An 18,477-nucleotide genomic window follows, 5' to 3' on the forward strand; every position below is an offset into this window, starting at 1 on the left:
TTGGCTCCATGCATTCTGAACTTTGTTTCTCTTCCACCTCCAGGTGCTGTGTGACATGTTCACACCATCATACAAGCTCTGGACCTGTGCCTTTGTCCAGGATGCTGGAGGTGTGCTCAGCTTCCTGGAGATTCTACCTCCGTCCGCCCACAGACAGCCTACACGGGAGGGAGGAGGAGAGGGAGGCTGGTAGACAGGCCATGGCAGGTCCATGTCAGAGGGAAGCCCAGGGACGTGGGGAGTCGGAGAGAAGGGGACCTGGGTCAGCTTGGAGGGCAGGAAAAGCATCCTTGGGGAGATGGTGTTCACACTGAAACCTGGATGATGACCAGCGCTTAGCCAGACAAACGGGGTGAGAGAGGCATTTCAGGAGGAGGGTACAGTGTGAGCAAGGATCCAGAGGTGTGGGTGTACCCAGAGTCCAGGGAGAGGAATGGAGAGAAAAGGGGCTCAATAAAAATGCAGGCGTGAGGTCACAAAAGGCCCGGAGGACTATGCTAAGGGAGCTCTACCCTGCCTGATGGGGAGATACTGAAAGAGGTAGGTTAGATTTACATTTAGAAAGCTCACTTGAAGCAGTGTTGAATTGGATAGGAGTGGAATAGGGATGGTGCTGGTGCAATAGTATGAGTAAGAGGAGCTGTGTGTGAGAAGAAAAGGTCCAAATATTGGGAAAAAATAAGAAATGTGGGGGAAAAGACTTTGGATGAGTGGGGATTTCCTAGGATAATTGTCTGGATTGATGGGATGTTGAGAGAGGGGCAGAGGAAGAGAAGCAGGCTTGTTGGGGGAAGGTGATGAGCTGCTTGAGTTTCTTATAGGACATCTCAGTAAAGATGCTGCGAGAAGGGACGCCGGATGTACCCCCTGTGCTGGGGAGGAGCCTGCAATGGCATTGACTTTGGAGTCAGCGAAGCTGCAGCATGCATGAGCTCTTCACAGGAGAGAGTGGGGCATCAGAGTCAAGGACATAGCACCAAACCCGAAACCCGAACATGAAAGGCAAAGGAGAGGAGAAACGTGCATCGGAGAATGGGAAGACATGGGCAAAGTGTCGAGAAAGTCTGTGTCCAGGGAAGTTTTCCTGAATTTGGGTATGACCCCAGAACAGGATGGGATCAGGCAGAGCTTCCAAGGAGCACCTGATGGCTGGGGAAGCCCACATAATGGCAAGCATGCTTTCCATTTCACAGTTCCAGGTAAGTTTCCATGTTGGCATTATCTAGTGATTGTACCAATAATTTGAAGGGGAAAAACCACTTTCATTCTCTTTTTATACTTCCCCAGGGGGACTCAAGGAAATAGCAAATCACAAGACTCTCAGTATCTGAGGTAGACATCCCATGCAATTAGTAGAGAACACAGACAAATACAAGATGTGAGTTTTTGCCTAAAATTATCTTATAACTCTCTACCTCCATGGCCTAGAATGTAAACCTAGCGTTTGCATATACATGTATATTTACTAACGACATTATTTTAACTCTTATTAGTTTTGTTTTGCATATTCTATTTAGATGAAAACTAATATCTCTTATCTCAGTTAATTAGCCAGGATACTATGTAGCTTAACACACACGAGTTTTTTCTCACTTATAGTTCATATCTCCCATGGATCAGTGCGAGTTCTGCTCCACACGGTTACTCTGGATCCAGTCTGACAAAAAGTCCACCATCAAGAGCCATGCCCTCTGGAACCTCAGTCACCTTCGCCGGGAAAGAGAGAGCTGTGGTGTCACATCCTGGCTCTACAGTGCTAGTCCCAGAAGGGACAGGAACCACTTTGGTCCATAGCCCTTTGGCCAGGACTAGTCATGCAGCCCCATCTAACTGCACGGGGGTGGGAAGCATGAAGGAGCCCATCCATATATGGTGGGTGCCACATGTTCCTGCCACACTCAATGCCGTATAAATTCAAAGTCCCAAAGCCAGTTTATTGATTTTTTTTTTTTTTTTTTTTTTTTTTTTAGAGAGAGAGGGGAAGGGAGAGGGATAGAGAGAAACAACGATGAGAGAGGAACATCATCAATAGGCTGCCTCTTGCACACCCCCTACTGAGGACTGAGCCTACAACCCGGGCATGTACCCTGATCAGGAATGGAACCGGTGACCTCTCGGTTCCTGGGTCGATGCTCACCTGTTGAGCCACACCGGCCAGGCCAAAGCCACTTTAGATCAGAACATGTAAATAAACAATAATAAAATACCTTATTAATAATATTAACAATTCATAATAACGTATTTCTATAGAAAATTATCTAAACAAATATAAATAGAAATACATCAATGTCTGGTTTCATTGGAAGCCATTTATTTTTTAAAAATCTAGTTACTTAGATTTTGACATGTTTGTAATATTAATTATAATACACATTGATTTTACATTAATATATTTTCTAATATTAATTTAATTAAGAGTAAGTAGAATAGGTTTTACTATTGTTGTTTTTATAAGAAATTAAGTATAGGAAATGCAGACAATTATATCCATAAAATCTTTTAGCTATTTTGCCTTTTCTGTAAAACCCAATCTTGGTATAATTTAAATGATATGTTTCTATTTTTGCTTTTTTTAGTAAGTGCACAAATACTGCAGAGATAAAACACACAGCCACTTACAGAGAATTGGAGTTTCAACAATAACTTAATTCACCAATAGATGTATTTTTTTTTTCTGATTCCAATTTACAAGGAAATTACTAGACTATGAAATGTTAAATTTTACCAGTTTTATTATACAACATGTTTTTATTGGGAACTAAAAGTATTTAAAGTTCCTAAGTTTAGAATTCGCAATTACTTGGAGAAAATAAAGCTCATATATACATTTTTTAAAAGTCAGGAGATAGTTTTATTTCCTTTTCTTGGCTCAGAGCCCACCATTTCATAGGCCAAGATTGAAAGTGACAGTTAAAAAAAAATAATTTTTAGCCTTATGTTAAAGAAAAGCACTCCTCTCGTTTACTCTCCATTACTCTCACACCCACAACACTCTGACACCAGATGTGTGCGTTTTTCACATAATCCAGGACTTCTCTGTGGCACCAGGTGTCCTGTAATTCACCTTGATTCCGACGCGATCTTCCTGGTGTTAGCCTCAGATCCCACCAGTTGAAAGTCCCAGGTTGTCACCTGCACTTGTGACTGATCAGTTATAAATTAGGGTTCCCACAACCCCCTCCCTGGGCTTGATAATTTGCTGGAATGGCTTACAGAACTCAGGGCAGCACTGTGCTTACCAGTTTATTATAAAGGACATAATAAAGGGTATCAGTGAAGAGACGCGAGTCTGGAGGAGCCCTGAGCCCAGGAACTGATATTCCTGTGGAGCTGGGGGTGCGTCAATCCCCTCACCTACCCAGAAGTTCTGTGAACCCCACACACTGGGATTTTATGGAGGCTTCCTCAGGTGGCCATAATTGAGCATTGGCTCCATCTCCAGCCGCTTTCCCCTCCCAGAGGATGGGGGAGAGTGGGGTTGAAAGTCTTAAGCTTCTAGTCCTGGCTTGGTCATCCAGGAGCCCACCCACAGTCACCCCATTAGAAGGCACTCCTGTCACTCAGGAAATTCCAAGGGATTTAGGACCCTGAGTTGGGAACTGGAGTCCAAGACCAAATATTAGAACAAATATTAGTGCTCTCATCACTTAGGAAATTGCAAGGGATTTAGAAGCTCTGTGCCAGGAACCAGGGGCAGAGAGTAACACATATATATTTTCTATTATTAACATCTTGGAAGAAATTTTTATGTTATTTTATGTTTCTCTTAAGCTTATATTATTATAGCTCAGTATAATTCTGGGATGTTACCAGTTTTCATAGCATATAAATTACTTTCTTATTGAAAGGTTATACTTAAAAATAAAAGTAGTAACTAAACCACAGTTTTTTATTTTTGAATCTATCTTGAAAAGTCATAACTTGTAGCTCTTTGTAAATACTTGCCTATATTTCATGTTTATCCTGGCCAGAACATGTTTATTTCTCAAGAAGACTTAAAAAGAAGCTTTATCACTTTTGCAATGGGTGTTTTAGATTTTTAATTACATATTTTATGTCAGATATTTAGGAAAATGCCCCTTAGTTATCAGACAATGTCTCTTTCTCTCTTTGTGACTTACTATCTCTAAATATCATTTGGAAGCTATAAATTACATTATGGAACATTTGTATAAATTATAGAGCACCAAGTTGACAGCCTTTTCTTCTTCTTTTCTTTTGACAGATGTCTTTGTATTTGAAAATGAGTAGAGATCATGTTTGGTATCAGGAATCCATTTATCTGCAAATAGCAAAAAAACTACGCAATCAACGCATCTTAACCATTGATTGGGGTGAGGAGGGGAGGCAGCAGGGCCCAGGCTGTTACTCGGCTCAGCCACGCCACCAGGGGTCCCGGCTGCCCTGCATGTCTCCGCTCTGTCACCCTCAGCATGCACGCCTTCTGCCTCGGGAATGGTGTCTTGTGGTTACAAGGTGGCTGCTGCCCTGCAAATCTCCTCCCTGTTCCAGTTTGGAGTAAGAAAGAAGGCGAAGAGCACAGGTGACCTCCTAGCAACACCTTGCCTTTTAATCCAGGCAAGAGCACCCTCCTCAGGGGCTTCCACCTGCATCTGATTGGCCAGAACGGAGTTGAGGCCTTGCTTAGCCACCAGGGTGCTGGGAGATTGCGTAGTTTTAACCATTCTGTTCACAAGCAAGAAAGTGGGAATGGATACTGAACAGGCAATCAGCAGGACTTGCTAAACTTACCTGAATGAAAATAAAGTTATTTATATAATTTAAAGCTTAACATATACATAGTTTAACAATATGTAAATAACATTTTATTTTATTTGTAATTGGTCTCTTTTTATGATTTCCCTCTTATAAAGAGAGCCATCTTAGAGCATTTCTCAGCTCCCTTCTTCTCACTTTCTGTATCTGACACCTGGGGATCCTTTTCTCTTTTTAATTAAAAGGATCTTGGCTTATTTTTAAAATAAAATGAAGAAGACTCTTCCTTACATTGTAGGACAACCAGGCAGACGTAACAGACCTAATTGAAGACTTGCTGAAGCCTTTTAACACTCGGACCCAAGTGTGCAGAATGATCGCTAGACTATGGAATCTTGCATTTCCCAGCTTTGCTCTATCACATGCTTTAATTCCCTTGGGCCCTGCTCTTGTTGAGTCTGAAGCACGTGTTCCTGATCAGCGGGCAGCTCGCCCTCAAGTGGTCCATCTCGTGGTTCTGCCCTCGTTGACTGTGGCTCACGAGGATACGTGTTAACCTGCATCCAACAGCAGACGGGAAAGAGCCCGGAGGACACGGTTCACAGCAGTTTCTAAGGCCAGGCTGGGAGTGGCTGACATCACGTCCACGCAGGTGCCTTGGACAAGGACTTCACATAGGACCACGTCAACTACAGCCCGGGGCAAGGAGGGAGATGGGGAACTGCTCCCCAGGAAGAAGGGGGAGGGGGTGGGGAGAGCCAACCGGTGTCCGCCTCCCAGCTGATTTGGCTGCTCAACAATTATCAGGTTCTTCTGGGAAATACTGGCTGAGTCTGGTGATTAGCCGTTAGTGGGGCTGCGTTTCTCTCCACAACTTGCTGCGGGAACATCACAGCAAAGGCAAGCTTTTATGTGGAATCTAAAGACCAAACTAAACAAATAAACAGAAACAGACTCACAGATACAGAGAACAAACTTCCGGTTGCCGGAAGGTAAGGGGTTGGGGGACTGCGTGGAAAAGGAAACAGTCAATAATATTGTAATTATATGGTGCCAGATGGGTACTAGACTTAGGGGGGGATTACTTGTAAAGTATATAAATGTCTAACCACTTGGCTGTAGACCTGAAACTAATATAAAATAATATTGAACGTCAACTGTAAATTGAAAATAAAAGGGGGACTCATTTTGGGCTTCTGATCTCTGAAAGAAACAAAAAGCAATACCCCCAAGACTATGCCCCCCCAAAAACAAACAAACCACAAAATCAAGCTCTAAACTCAATTCTGATCAATGTTCAAGAAATCACAGACAGATACAAGTTATGCTGGTAGACAAGGAAGTCTCCATGCACTCTGTTCTCAGTGATGGCGTGAGCGCCTCGAATGAAAGGTTCACTCCAAGACAGACCCAGAGATAGTCCAGACATTATGAGGGCAGGGCCAGCCAGCCATAAAGTTGGGGGGCTGGTGAGGTGCCCTGGAAAGTGGGGGCTCACAAGGCAGTGGTGCTCTGGACCTCAGTGCTGTTTCTAAGGAAGCCAATTGCTACGTTTGCTTTCTTGCCTGTTGTTAATAAAGGGCCATGGAGACCCAAGCCATTTCTTAGGCAACCACATATTCCTAGCACCCCTCATTTCATCAATTCAGATGACTTTATTATTAGTAGTAGTAGCAGTACTAATTTGGACCTGAGGTACAAAAACACTGACTCCACTCATTTCATGCTGTCATCATTGGCCTTGGTTCTATTCCCATTCCTGTCCCTTCCTCCTGTAGGCAATCCTAATGTGTGGAGGCATGTTCTTTTATCTGTATGTGTTCTTGAAAACATGTATAGTTTTGTGTGCATCTATTGTTAATTTTTATTGATTGTTGGGGTAGAAATATTGTTGCTTAATGTTCTTTTCCCCTTATCACTATTCTTACATGATTTACCCATGTTGTTATGTGGGTTAAGTTGGGTTTTTCAGGAAACAGACTCTGAGATAGAGATGAGCATGAAGGAAATTTACTGGGAATTTCTGTTCTCCAAATCAATCCCTTTGAGAGAGAGAGGGAGGGAGGGGAGCAGGATTGGGCAGAGGAAAAACTGACCTCATGGGGAGCTCTAGAGCTTGATGGCCTTGCTGAGTTGCCATGACTTAAGGTCAGGGTCCTGGCCTCAAGGTAACCAGTTGTTGGCTTTGGCCTGCCCTGGAAGTGTGACCATTTGTTGAAGAGACTGTCTTTATTCCATTGTATGCTTTTGCTTCCTTTGTCAAATATTAATTGGCCGTAGTGGTGTGGGTCAATTTCTGGGGTCTTTGTTCTGATCCACTGGTCTATATGCCTGTTCTTGTAACAGTAAAAGGCTGTTTTGGTTATAATGGCTTTGTAGTATAGTTTGATACCCAGTATTGTGATCTTTCCTACTTTGTTCTTCTTTCTCAAGATTGCTGCAACTATTCAGGATCTTTTATGGTTCCATATAAATTTTTGAAGTATTTGTTCTAGCTCTGTGAAGTATGCCATTGATATTTTAATAGGGATTGCATTGACTCTATAGATTGCTTTGAATAGTATAGACATTTTAATGATGTTAATTCTTCCAGTCCATGAACATGGTATAAGCTTCAATTTGTTTGTATCTTCCTCTATTTCTTTTTTCAATGTCCTATAGTTTTCCAAGTACAGGTCTTTTACCTCCTTGGTTAAGTTTATTCCCAGGTATCTTATTTTTGTTGTTGTTGCAATGATAAATGGGATTGCTTTTTTAATTTTTCTGCGAGTTCATTATTGGTGTATAAAAATGCCATGGATTTGTCGATGTTGATTTTGTATCTTGCTACCTTGATGAATTCATTTATCAAGTCTAGTAGTTTCCTGGGCTCCACCAACTTTTGATTCTTTTCTAGCTCTTTAATTTTTGCCAATCAGATGGGTCTATGACAGCCTTGGGCAAACTATGGCCCGCGGGCCGGATCCGGCTGTTCTATCTGTTTCTCTTGCTCTCCCCTCCGCTCCTTTACTTTGAATTTATATTAGTTCACACAAACACTCCATCCATGCTTTTGTTCCAGCCCTCCGGTCCAGTTTAAGAACCCATTGTGGCCCTCGAGTCAAAAAGTTTGCCCACCCCTGATTCTATGATGTCTGATTTGGGTTTAAATTTGTATTTTGATAATTGCTAATGGGTTTGAGAATATCTTTATATGTCTTTTAGTCCCTTGAGTGTTCTCTGCTCTGACTAGTCTTCCTATTCTTTATCTATTTTCTACAAAGTTCTAAAAAATATATTTCTGATTTTTTAAAGCTGGTAAACAAACCTCAGATTTAAATAATGATATCCTAAGAGGAAAGCAACCCTCTCTAGAGTGTAGACTCCTGTTCAAAATGTTTCAAGTGTTAACTATTTCTTTTTCTCTTTCACTCTCACACACAATGCTGTTTATTATGACGTATTTTTTGAAGAAATTATTACTTTGATTATATAACAATTGTCTTAACTGAGTATTTCTTTGGAGTGGCTGATTTTTAAAAAAACTCCCTGCTTTCTCTGTGCCAACTCTTAAGCCTTTTACATTAAATCTGCAAAAGCTTATAATATTCTCTTATCATTTTGGGGTTAGAATTCCCACCTTCTAGTCAATTGAATCTCTAAAGGAGCTGAAGAAGGTAGAAAGGCTGTTTTTTTTGCACTTCCCCCTCCCTCTCTCTTTTTCTCTCTCTTTCTCTCTGGTGTGATAGTCAAAATAAGAGTCCTGCCTGGAAGCCCCAAGTGCTGTGATTTTGGGGATGTTTTTAAAGTGCATGATTTTGTCAAAAATGATGACCCATTTGAGGGACATGGTTTTCATCCCAGAAAATGTAAAGCCTTTGTGCTGTATGGTGTGTGTGCACACAAATGTGTTGTCATTCCCGGTGGGCACAGCCCTGGACTCCTCCTTCAGACCTCACTCCCACACAGAGGGAGCTCCCTTGGGCTAGCCTGCTTTACTCGCCCTGGGGAAGCTCATGTCAGGGAGAATACATTCAAACCCACCTGTCTTGGGTTAAGACTTTCACTGTAGACAGATCAAATGATCCTGAGGTTCTAACTGTAGAAGCTCAGGTTGCCTTCAAGGTGAGCGCATTCCCCAGCCTCATGAAAATTCAGGGGTCCCACCCCAGCCAGCACACAGTTCCGAAACTGTTACCTTAAATTAATTTTCTTATCTAGAAGTGGCTGTTCTTCAATTCACTTTATTGATCCCACCTTTATCCTTGAGTCTACACACCATAGCTCCTCTTTTCTTACCTATGTGAGTTGAGGAAACTAGGCAGAAAAACTGGTCCCAGCATCTGGACACACATGGGCTGAAAGCCCTCACCAGCATCTCCTGGTAGTGAGCAGTCTGCCCTGCTGTCCCTCTGTCACACACACTCTCTGAGTCAGAGGCACCTTGTGGTGGAAGAAGCATGCTTCAGATTGTGTTTGGGTCAAAGTCTGCTAGAACCAGGTGACAGGGTTGACATCTTTTAATAAAGTGAAGTTACTTTGTCATTTATTCATGGAAGGAAAATACACGATACAGTTTTTCAATTTTTTAAACATGTCTAGAAGGCTGTGGCTGCCCGTCACCAGCCTGCTCCTTGGGCTCACATCTCACTGCCAGCAGCCTTCCTCCATGCTCAATGAGGTCTGATGGACATGTGGATGAGGTATTGAATGCACAATTTCACACAGGAAGCAGTGCTGGGTACGTGTCTATTATATGTAGGTTGTGAATAGCTCATTAACCATGTCATGAGCCATGCAGTGGGGTTCCCTTGATCTTGAGGTCATGAAGCTTTCTTGGGGGGATTTTGAACAGGGGAGTAGCATAATCTTGATTGACCAAAATTGAGCCTATTTGGAAATATCCCCATGCCCACTCTACTCTATCTGCTGGCTCATCACATTAAGACCTGATGTTTTAGGAGGTAGACTCACAGGAAGATTTTGGAGTGAAAGTTTTAGATGAGGAAACAGAGAGAGGAGAGCAAGATGAGATCCTTCCAGATGTACAGCCCACATCTGTACTCATGCCTTGGTTCATTTCTGCTGGGGAAGGCACTGCTGAGAGGTGTTTTCAGAAGCTCAGATTCTCTAGTCTTCCCAGTGATTCTGTCCATAAATACCTGGTGTCTTCAACTACTTAAAGGTGACTTTCTCAATTGCAACTAAGAACCTTGACCAGAACACCTCCCCTTTCACCGTCTTCCCTCAATCTTCATTTCTTTAAGGAAACTTTGGCCTTCCTAATTATGGCAATTCATCCTGGTATAGATATTCAGAGTTTCAGGGGAGCCCCCTTGGCAGTGCTCATAGCAATCATATGCTTATTTGTGGGATTATCTAACAATGGCTTCTTTCCTCCACTGGACTGTCCATTCAGTGAGGGCGGGGAGCTGGTGCCTAGCACAGTGTGTGACTCACAGGAGGCACCAAGTAAGAAACTCTGGAACATCTTTGGGCAAAGAATAGACACGTGAATGAATGGAGACTTCAAGTTTCTCTGAGTCTCAGGATCCTCATAGATTCCAGGACATGGAGGTCAACAGAGACCTTAGGGACAGCCTTCCAATGTCTCTGCTCTGGGAGAGGAGGCACATTTGCCTGTTTCCAGGTGCATATGTCCATAGATTTTGCTCTCCTGCTGGTTTTTTAGGCTCTGTCTATTTTACATTGTTTTAAACTCATCTTATTTTTGAACTTGTAGTTGTTCAGCCAGGGCTTCTCAGTTCCTGTCTGGCGTGTGTTTGGGAACTGGTTGTAGCCTTTCATGCTAAAAAGAAAACAGGGCTGTCACTGGCTCTGGCACCTGCACACTCTGCTTTTTCACAGCTGTGTGGCCCCAGCAGGAGACCTAGTTTCCCTGGAACTCATTCACTTATGAAACGGGATAAAAATGCTTTCTTCATGGTGTTGAAGAAAGGATTAGAGATCCAGTGCTAATACTCAGCAATCCTTGTACAACTCTCTGCCCTTTCCATTTCCCCTCTTTCTGAAAATGTCCCTATTGAGGATATAAGGAGGTGTCCACCCATGAGAATGTTGTGGAGGCTAGACCCCAGAACCACTGAATGAATGAGTGAGTGAGTGGATGAAGCAAGGGCTGATGAGCGAATGTGTGACCCACACTATCCATTGCTAGGGCGTGTTGGAAGAGGATTGGTCTTAGTTGTGGTGACAGTAATTACCTAGTAAATGCCTAAAGGGTTATGTTTTATAGAAATCACCTCATTTAATTATCCTAAGAGTCCTTTAAGGAAGGTATCATTGTTACCATTTTATAAATGAGGAAATGAAAGCTCATGGAGGTTGTCAACCAGTGGAGCTATGTCTAGTAGTGGTTTTATTAAAGTATCATGAAAATAGAAGACCACAGATATATATGTATGTATAGGAGTATTTACAGGTCTGTGTGTGTGTGTGTGTGTGTGTGTGGTGTTTATCTTAGTCCCAAGAAAAAAGTAGACACTTGGGACATTATTGTACAATTACTGAATGACTGTAAATGTTGGTGGTAATTAGAAGGGTAAAATGAGATAAGTGAAGGGTAGAACAGGAATGAAGGTTTGACAATGTGGCCTTGAGGAAGAGAATTCAAGGTCAATACACAAAGAGCTCCTGGGGCTACTTTTTGTTGTTTAGGGAAGAGAGAAGTGGGCAAGGGCCCTGAGCAAGTCAGAAGGCTGTGCTCTTGGGGCCTGGGAGTCTAGGCTGTGGGCCTGTGTCCAGCGAGGGTGCTGGTGAAGTTTGTAGTCTCTACAATGTGGCCGCACTGTGTCAGCACCCAGAGCTCTCCCTCGGAAAGGTTTCCAAATAGCCGCATAGTTATGCTAATCCTGGGACTCACAGAATATAGGCATTTTCTTTTGGACTGATCTGAAGTGGGCTGCCTAGAGTGGCTATATGGGTTAAAAATCTGAGCATTCTATAGCCTAGGATTATTAACTTAGCCTCTCTGTGCTTTTTCTCATTTGTAAATGAGATAAAATATAATAAGACTGTTGCAGGTTTAAAATAAAATACTGCACATAACACAGAGCATAGTTCCAGGCACCTAGTTAGCTAAATAAAGTGCATATTATTAATAATGATTTGCATGACAAAAAGAAGGCCAGTATGGAGGAGCAGGAAGGAATGGGCTGGAGCAGTGGTTGGCAAACTGCGGCTCGCGAGCCATATGTGGCTCTTTGGCTCCTTGAGTGTGGCTCTTCCACAAAATACCACAGCCTGGGCGAATCTATTTTGAAGAAGTGGCGTTAGAAGAAGTTTATGTTTAAAAAATTTGGCTCTCAAAAGAAATTTCAATTGTACTGTTGATATTTGACTCTGTTAACTAATGAGTTTGCTGACCACTGGGCTGGAGAGAAACACAGCCACTCAGTCCCATTTGCCCTTCATATCTCCCAGCTCCTCTGCATCTCATCTTCATGTTTTGCCAACTTCAGGCACAATAACTACCCACCTCAGGGATTAATCAAGACCACACACATAGAGCTTCAGCCCTTTGTAGGTGCACAATAAACACATTAGGAGTGTCTTTGTATTGGTCTCCAGTTACACTGCTTCGGAGTTCAGCTCTGAGTGTAACGGGGTACCCTGATAGGGGCCAACTTTCCATGTCACCCCCCAACCCAGGACTTGTACGCATGCATATAAGCATAACTAATAGATGTAAGACACTGAGGGGGGGGCAGGTAAAGGCATGTACTGGGGGGAAGGGGAGGCCAGGGGGAGGTCAATGGGGGGAAAAAAAGGAGACATATGTACTACTATTTGTAATACTTCAAACAATTAAAAAAAGAAAAAAAGAAAGGATAAAATAAAATAAAGTAAAAAAAAAATAAAGAATGTTGACTGGCCAAAGCAGTTATCATCTCACCTCATCAAATACGCTGAAGAATAAAAACTCTCAGAGGTCATCTTTACTGTGAAACTCTAAAATCATATTTATTCACCAATTCACAGAAAGTGTCGGAATGACCACCAACATGAATCAGTTTGTAGGCATTTACAAGCCAAGGCTGAAAATAAATATCTGTCTGTGTTGAATAGCATTTAACAAATTACTTGGAAACAGCAAGAATTTTAATTGTTAGAAATTTAAAGTTTGAGATTCCAACATGGGTAAGATCACAGTCATGGGAAGAAGCCCAGCAGGTTCCTGTGATGGTGGTGATTTCTTCTTATATCTTTATGTACATACAGACTCTCAGCGGCCCTCACTCTGCATCAGCCTGAGTTGGATAGGGCAGTTCATTAGGCAGGGGTGGGTGCTGAGGGGGTGGGGAGGGAGAGGGCATTTTCTGTGGTCTGCTGGGACTGGGCAACCTCTTTCATGGGGCAAGGTGGCAAGTGCTGTTCTGAAGTTAGAGTCAACATTCCATAAATGTGGACAGTCCTTCTAACAAGATGTCCCAGAGTTGGCATTGCATCACACTCACACACACACACAACAGTATAGTTGGCAAATAAACGCATTTTCTGGACTAAAATGATTCACTCTCAGAGGAAGTGGAAGTGCTCAGAAATGTGACGTGTGTCAGGTATACACTGGCCTACCCCCCGGCCCCTGCGGGATCCACTCTGGCCAGATTGGCAGTAATTGCCCAGATGGTAACAGTGATTGAAGGTGATTCTGCAAAATGAGGCTGTTGGTCCTTCTTCTCTGCAGTATCAACACCTCAGAGCCTCGGCGAGAGAAGGCTCGCCTCCTTATCTCAGACCTTTCTCTCTCACTGTGGTTGGCAGCTGGGGATAAACAGCCGATCAAGAGTTCTAAATGGTGGTGACATCTCAGACAGGGGAGAGAAGGCAAGGGCTGAGAGAGGAAACCACAGGACCTGTTAGACTGGCTGAGCTCAGGACCTTTACATTTAGTTGCAGAATTGTGCCTGAAGTTGGCAAAACGTGACAGCATTTCACCAGGTGTCTAGGGAATGGCAGAGGTGTTGGAAGGGAAGCCCTCAGCCTGGTTCCCTGTAGAAACAGCTTGTTGGGTGTGATGCAGATGTTGTCTAAGTGGTGTGAACTCACTGTGTGCAATGTCCCGTCACTGCTCACTAACAGCTGGCTGGACACTGTGCCGAATCTGTGAGTCACAGACGCTTGTCCTCAGCCAGGTCATGATGATCAGGGGAGGGTACATGGCCAAGTTTCTCTGTGGCTCACTTAATTTAGGATCTGTGATGATACTATTGAATATCTACCAAGTGGTGATAAGCTGGACTTTCAATTTCCAAATGCTTACCAAGCTCCTACTATGTGCCAGGCACTGTTCCCAGAGCTTTGAGAGCTAAAAGTAGACAACAGTATCCCATCCAAACCAGTGCTTCTAAAGAATTTAAAATTTGTTGGGACCATTGACATCTTCCTTCTATATCTTACTTATTTCTCCATTATATATGCACATGACACATATATTTTGCTGTCTTTCGCCTACTTGTCTCTAATAATTTATATTTAATACATTAACTAATATTCCAAACAAGGCACCACCAAGTCACTCCAAATATGACCTTACCGACATTCTAATGTCCGTGCCAATAACATACCAACTCTAATATCTACAAATTCCTTTGAAAACAACCAACTTCTACATGCACTTTCTTTTCTAAACTCACCGACTGGTTTTCTTCAATCTCCTCCCAAGCCTGTCCAGCTCAGGGCACCAGACACTTGTTTTGGAAGCCATCAGGTGGCCTGATCCATCATGACAATTTCACTTAGAACTGAAATCATCTTCCTACAGCTCTGACTTCAGAAGCAGTTGATTTGACCACCTCTGTGGTCACATCACCAGACACACCCAGAAGTCTGCTGACACTTAGATACAGCTTTCAAGACGGAGCGGTGCTCTGGCTTCCTGGCTGAGGGGTGTTCTGGTTCCTCTCACTCCTCTCCAGCCTCACGTTCCCTCTGACTCTGAGTCACCTCCATCTTTCTTTTCTTGCTTTTTGAGTGACCAGCCCTGGATAGCAAGTCTGACTTCCTGACCTCCAAAAAGCCTTCGCCTTGTTTCTACCACTTCAAGTTTACTAGTGACGATGAACATGACCGATTCTTAACCCCGCATATCAGCTGCTTCTCTGCAGTTAAGAAACGGAGCTTGGGGTTGGGGGTGGGTTCCATTTTTGACCAAGATCAATGCACTTTTGTGTCCAGGGGTGATGTGCACAGTACGTTCACGTCTGTGACCCACAGGCACAAGCAGAGCCCCTCACCTCTCAAAGGCAGATGCCTCCTCATCCCTTGGCTCCCTTCTCCACACAGGGACTGGAATCTGTAGCTGAGACGTGGGGTTGGTTCTCTGCTTTTACACATAGATACGACCTATGGGCTCATGTAGGATAGCTCCTTCTTTTGGAGAAAGGAACCCTCAACATTTGTGGTGTGTGTGTGTGTGTGTGTTTCCCATTTCTGCTCTGAAATGATCAGGAAAAAAAAGGGTCTGGGCAGCAGAGATGCATTTTCATTTCAAGATAAAAGCAAACAGACATTAAAGCCGACATGTTTCTGTTGCCTGTTATTAATACACACCGTCTGCATTTTGGCTCTTCACACGTCTGTTGTCCTCTTTTCATTAGTCTACTGGGAATTGAGCTTCACCTTGATGAATCTCCTCTGCAGAGAATCTGATAGAAGGGATTGGAGAGCAGCACAGGGCTGGGGTCACAAACGGATGGAGGCTTTCTCTCAGTCAGGATGCTGCCCAGGGCTGACAGGGCACAGCAAGTGGGCTCATCAAGGCCCATCAACCCTTGCTCCTTGCTCAGGGGCTCCTTTCACTGGTCATAGTTGGGAGGGTCACTCTCCCAACACCCCAACTCCTGCACCTTTCCCATTTGTTTGCAGGATTGTTATCTTCCACCCACTGCCCTTCTCCTCCTCCTCCGTTTGATTCCATAAAGAACCTCAACTTCTGCATTAAGAGAAAAGATGAAGGCATCTTTCTGCATTGGAGCATCTTAATTTTTCAAACCCTGTCCATTCACTGAGGTCAAGGGATCTCTGGCATTCCATGTACTTCAGCGTGTATTGAGCACATGCTATGGGCCAGGTGCCATGCTAGACAGCAGGGTGCTGTGATAGAGAAGTCAGTCTTGCCTTGAGGAAGGGGCCTGTGCAGCAGAGGAGGCAGGAGTTGGGGAGTCACATTCGCCTCACACCACCGTGAGTTCCAGGGCTCTCACCAGACACCCCTCAGGTTCCTGGGGCAGATGTGGTTCCATTTCATTCAACTGAAATTTTCTGTGGAGTAGGTCCCTGCCTCTGGAGATGTCACCTTGGGGGTGCAGAGGTACCAGCTCCTCTCTGCTCCTTGGGAGGGGAGGAACTAGCTGGTGTAGGGACTTGGTTGTTTGCACATTTCTGACAAATGTAAATGGCTGATATGGTCTGTCAATGACTCACCATGTATGTCTCACCTGTGTCCAGCCTTCCCAGTAAATGTCCTCTCACTACCCACTCGCTCCATCTGGTGTCCTGGCTGGGTCTGAGTTCCTCAGCCTCCATCCACACATCTTCCTGTTTCACCTGACTACACAGGTCCAGGCGGCCGACGAGAACAGGGCCCATCCTGCTCCCAGCACTAGCAAAGGGCTCTCCAGCCACTGCCTGACATCCAACCCTTGTTCTTTAGTCCCACAGCAGGCTTTTTGCAACAAATGACTAACCTCAGGGAAACACATAAAATTGCCTTAAGGTCTTGGGGAAAATATTTCTTTGGAGAATTCACAAAGAGAGGCCAGGCTGTGAAGAAAAAGCTCTTCTGGACATAAGTGGCATGAAGCAGCACTCTACTGGCCCCTCTTGGTTTTTCCAAGCTCTCTCACCAGCAAACAACTGGCAAGCCCTAGTCCTTGTCGCATATTCTAATCTGATAGAGATGTGTTAGTATGATCTCTGTGGTCTTAGGAGATTGGTTGGGCATTTAATCAGAAGCTGTTTTCCAAGCTGGGCTGGAAAATGGAGGTGTCCCTAAAGGCCTGTGGGAGGACTCAGCGAGGCGACTGCTGAGAGGACCAGGAATGTGACTTGGGAGGGAATTGGGCTTCTTAGGAAGCAGACATAGCAGTGGAAGCTATCCAAGGCCATGTACCTGGGCTCCTTCTTAGCCCCCCCTTCTCCCCCCAGTTCTTCCACCCCAAGGCCCAGCACCGCAGTTCTCTGACTCCCAGTCTCAGAAATCCTCATACGAGGACAGATTCTATACCACCGTCGGTTGTAAATGACTGATAGAGCACCAACTAGTTCTCCCAAAGGTTTGTGGAGCTTCATAGTTTAAAGCACAAATCAAACAATGAAATCAATAATTGGTCGACTTCAGGCATCTGGTCAGTGGGAAAAGGGGCATTGGTGGAGTCTGGTCTTAGAAATTCCAGGGCCAAGACAGATTGTCTATAGGGAAGGCTGCAAGCTTGTTTTTGGTTTTGGTTTTCTACTTTCAGTAGAGAGAGTGACTGCCCTTCTAAGAGAAGTCATTTATTTCCTCCCAATTTAGTGCCTGGGTGATGCTGCTGCGTGCCCAGGCCCGTCACACACGGAGCAGTGCTGCAGCAACCTGCAGTGTCCTTAGGTGACCATTCCCAGCCTGCCAGGTGCCAGCAGCACAGAGAGCAGTTCTCCTGGCAATGCAGGGTCATTGCTGCAGCTTAATTGTTCCCCTAAAGTGCAGTCCTTGAGGAGGGACCTGGTAGCAACTCCTTAGGGATGGGTGGCCTCATGACAGCCTTGCCAGGAAGAAAGGGGCCAGAGCAGCAGGAAGCGGGTCCTGCCCGAGGGGAGAAGTGGAACTGGGACCAGGACCAGGGTTCTGTGAAACCCCCGCCTCCGGAAGCGCGCCCTGGAGCCTGGCAGGCCCCTCTCCTCACCACACTAGTGGTTGAGCATTTTATCTTGCTAACGGCCCTCTCCTCCCAAAGCCAGCTTAAGTCACTCTCCTCATCCTCTGTGTCAGTGGTCCTCAAACCTTAGTGGGCATCAGAACCCGAGAGCTCATTAAAACTCGGATGGCTGGGCCCCACCCCGGAATTTCTGACTCAGTAGGTCTTAGGTGGGGTCTGATGCTGCCGGTCCAGGCACGCACTTTCAGAACCTCTGCTCCACAGGGTCTAGTGTGAACCCCCAACAGGTCCTCGGGAGTCAGGTCCTCTTTTCCTCAACTACAATGTGGGGCCTCAGAGGTGCTCCCTCGTGTCAGGTGACTTCATGGCCTTGGGTCATGCCAGCCCTGGACTTGGTCACCCTTCCTAATTTTCGCCTAGTGTCACTGAATCTCAGCCAGGTTATTTCAAGCCCGTGAACTGAGTCTGAAACGCAGGCATGGCCCCGTGATGTGCGTCAGGGCTCCCAGCATTACCCCAACCACCTGACTTTGTAGAATGGCCAGAGCAAGTTATCCCACCTCGTCCAACCCCAAACTTCTGTCCCCAACAGTCCCGACTCCTACTAGACAGCCTCTAACACTGCAAAGGAAACGTCCCAACAGCTTGCAAGACCAGGAGCTCCTTATGGCAGAGCCATGCCTAACTCTTCCTCTCTTCCTCTGTTCTGGCACAGGGCCTGGCACACCCCGGGTGCCCAGCAAGGATCTGCTGAATTACATGGAACATAGCTGCAAACACAGAATCCCGTCTGTTCACTGATGGCTCACAGGCAATGCGGGAGAGCTTTCTGGGGTGCTGGTGGAGGTTAAATTCTTCTGTCTCTTTTTATCTCCCTGGGAAAGTCAAGAGTGGCTTCAAATCC

The sequence above is a fragment of the Plecotus auritus genome (assembly GCF_963455305.1).
Source record: "Plecotus auritus genome assembly, chromosome: 6".
In the NCBI taxonomy this organism is placed as follows: Eukaryota; Metazoa; Chordata; class Mammalia; order Chiroptera; family Vespertilionidae; genus Plecotus; species Plecotus auritus.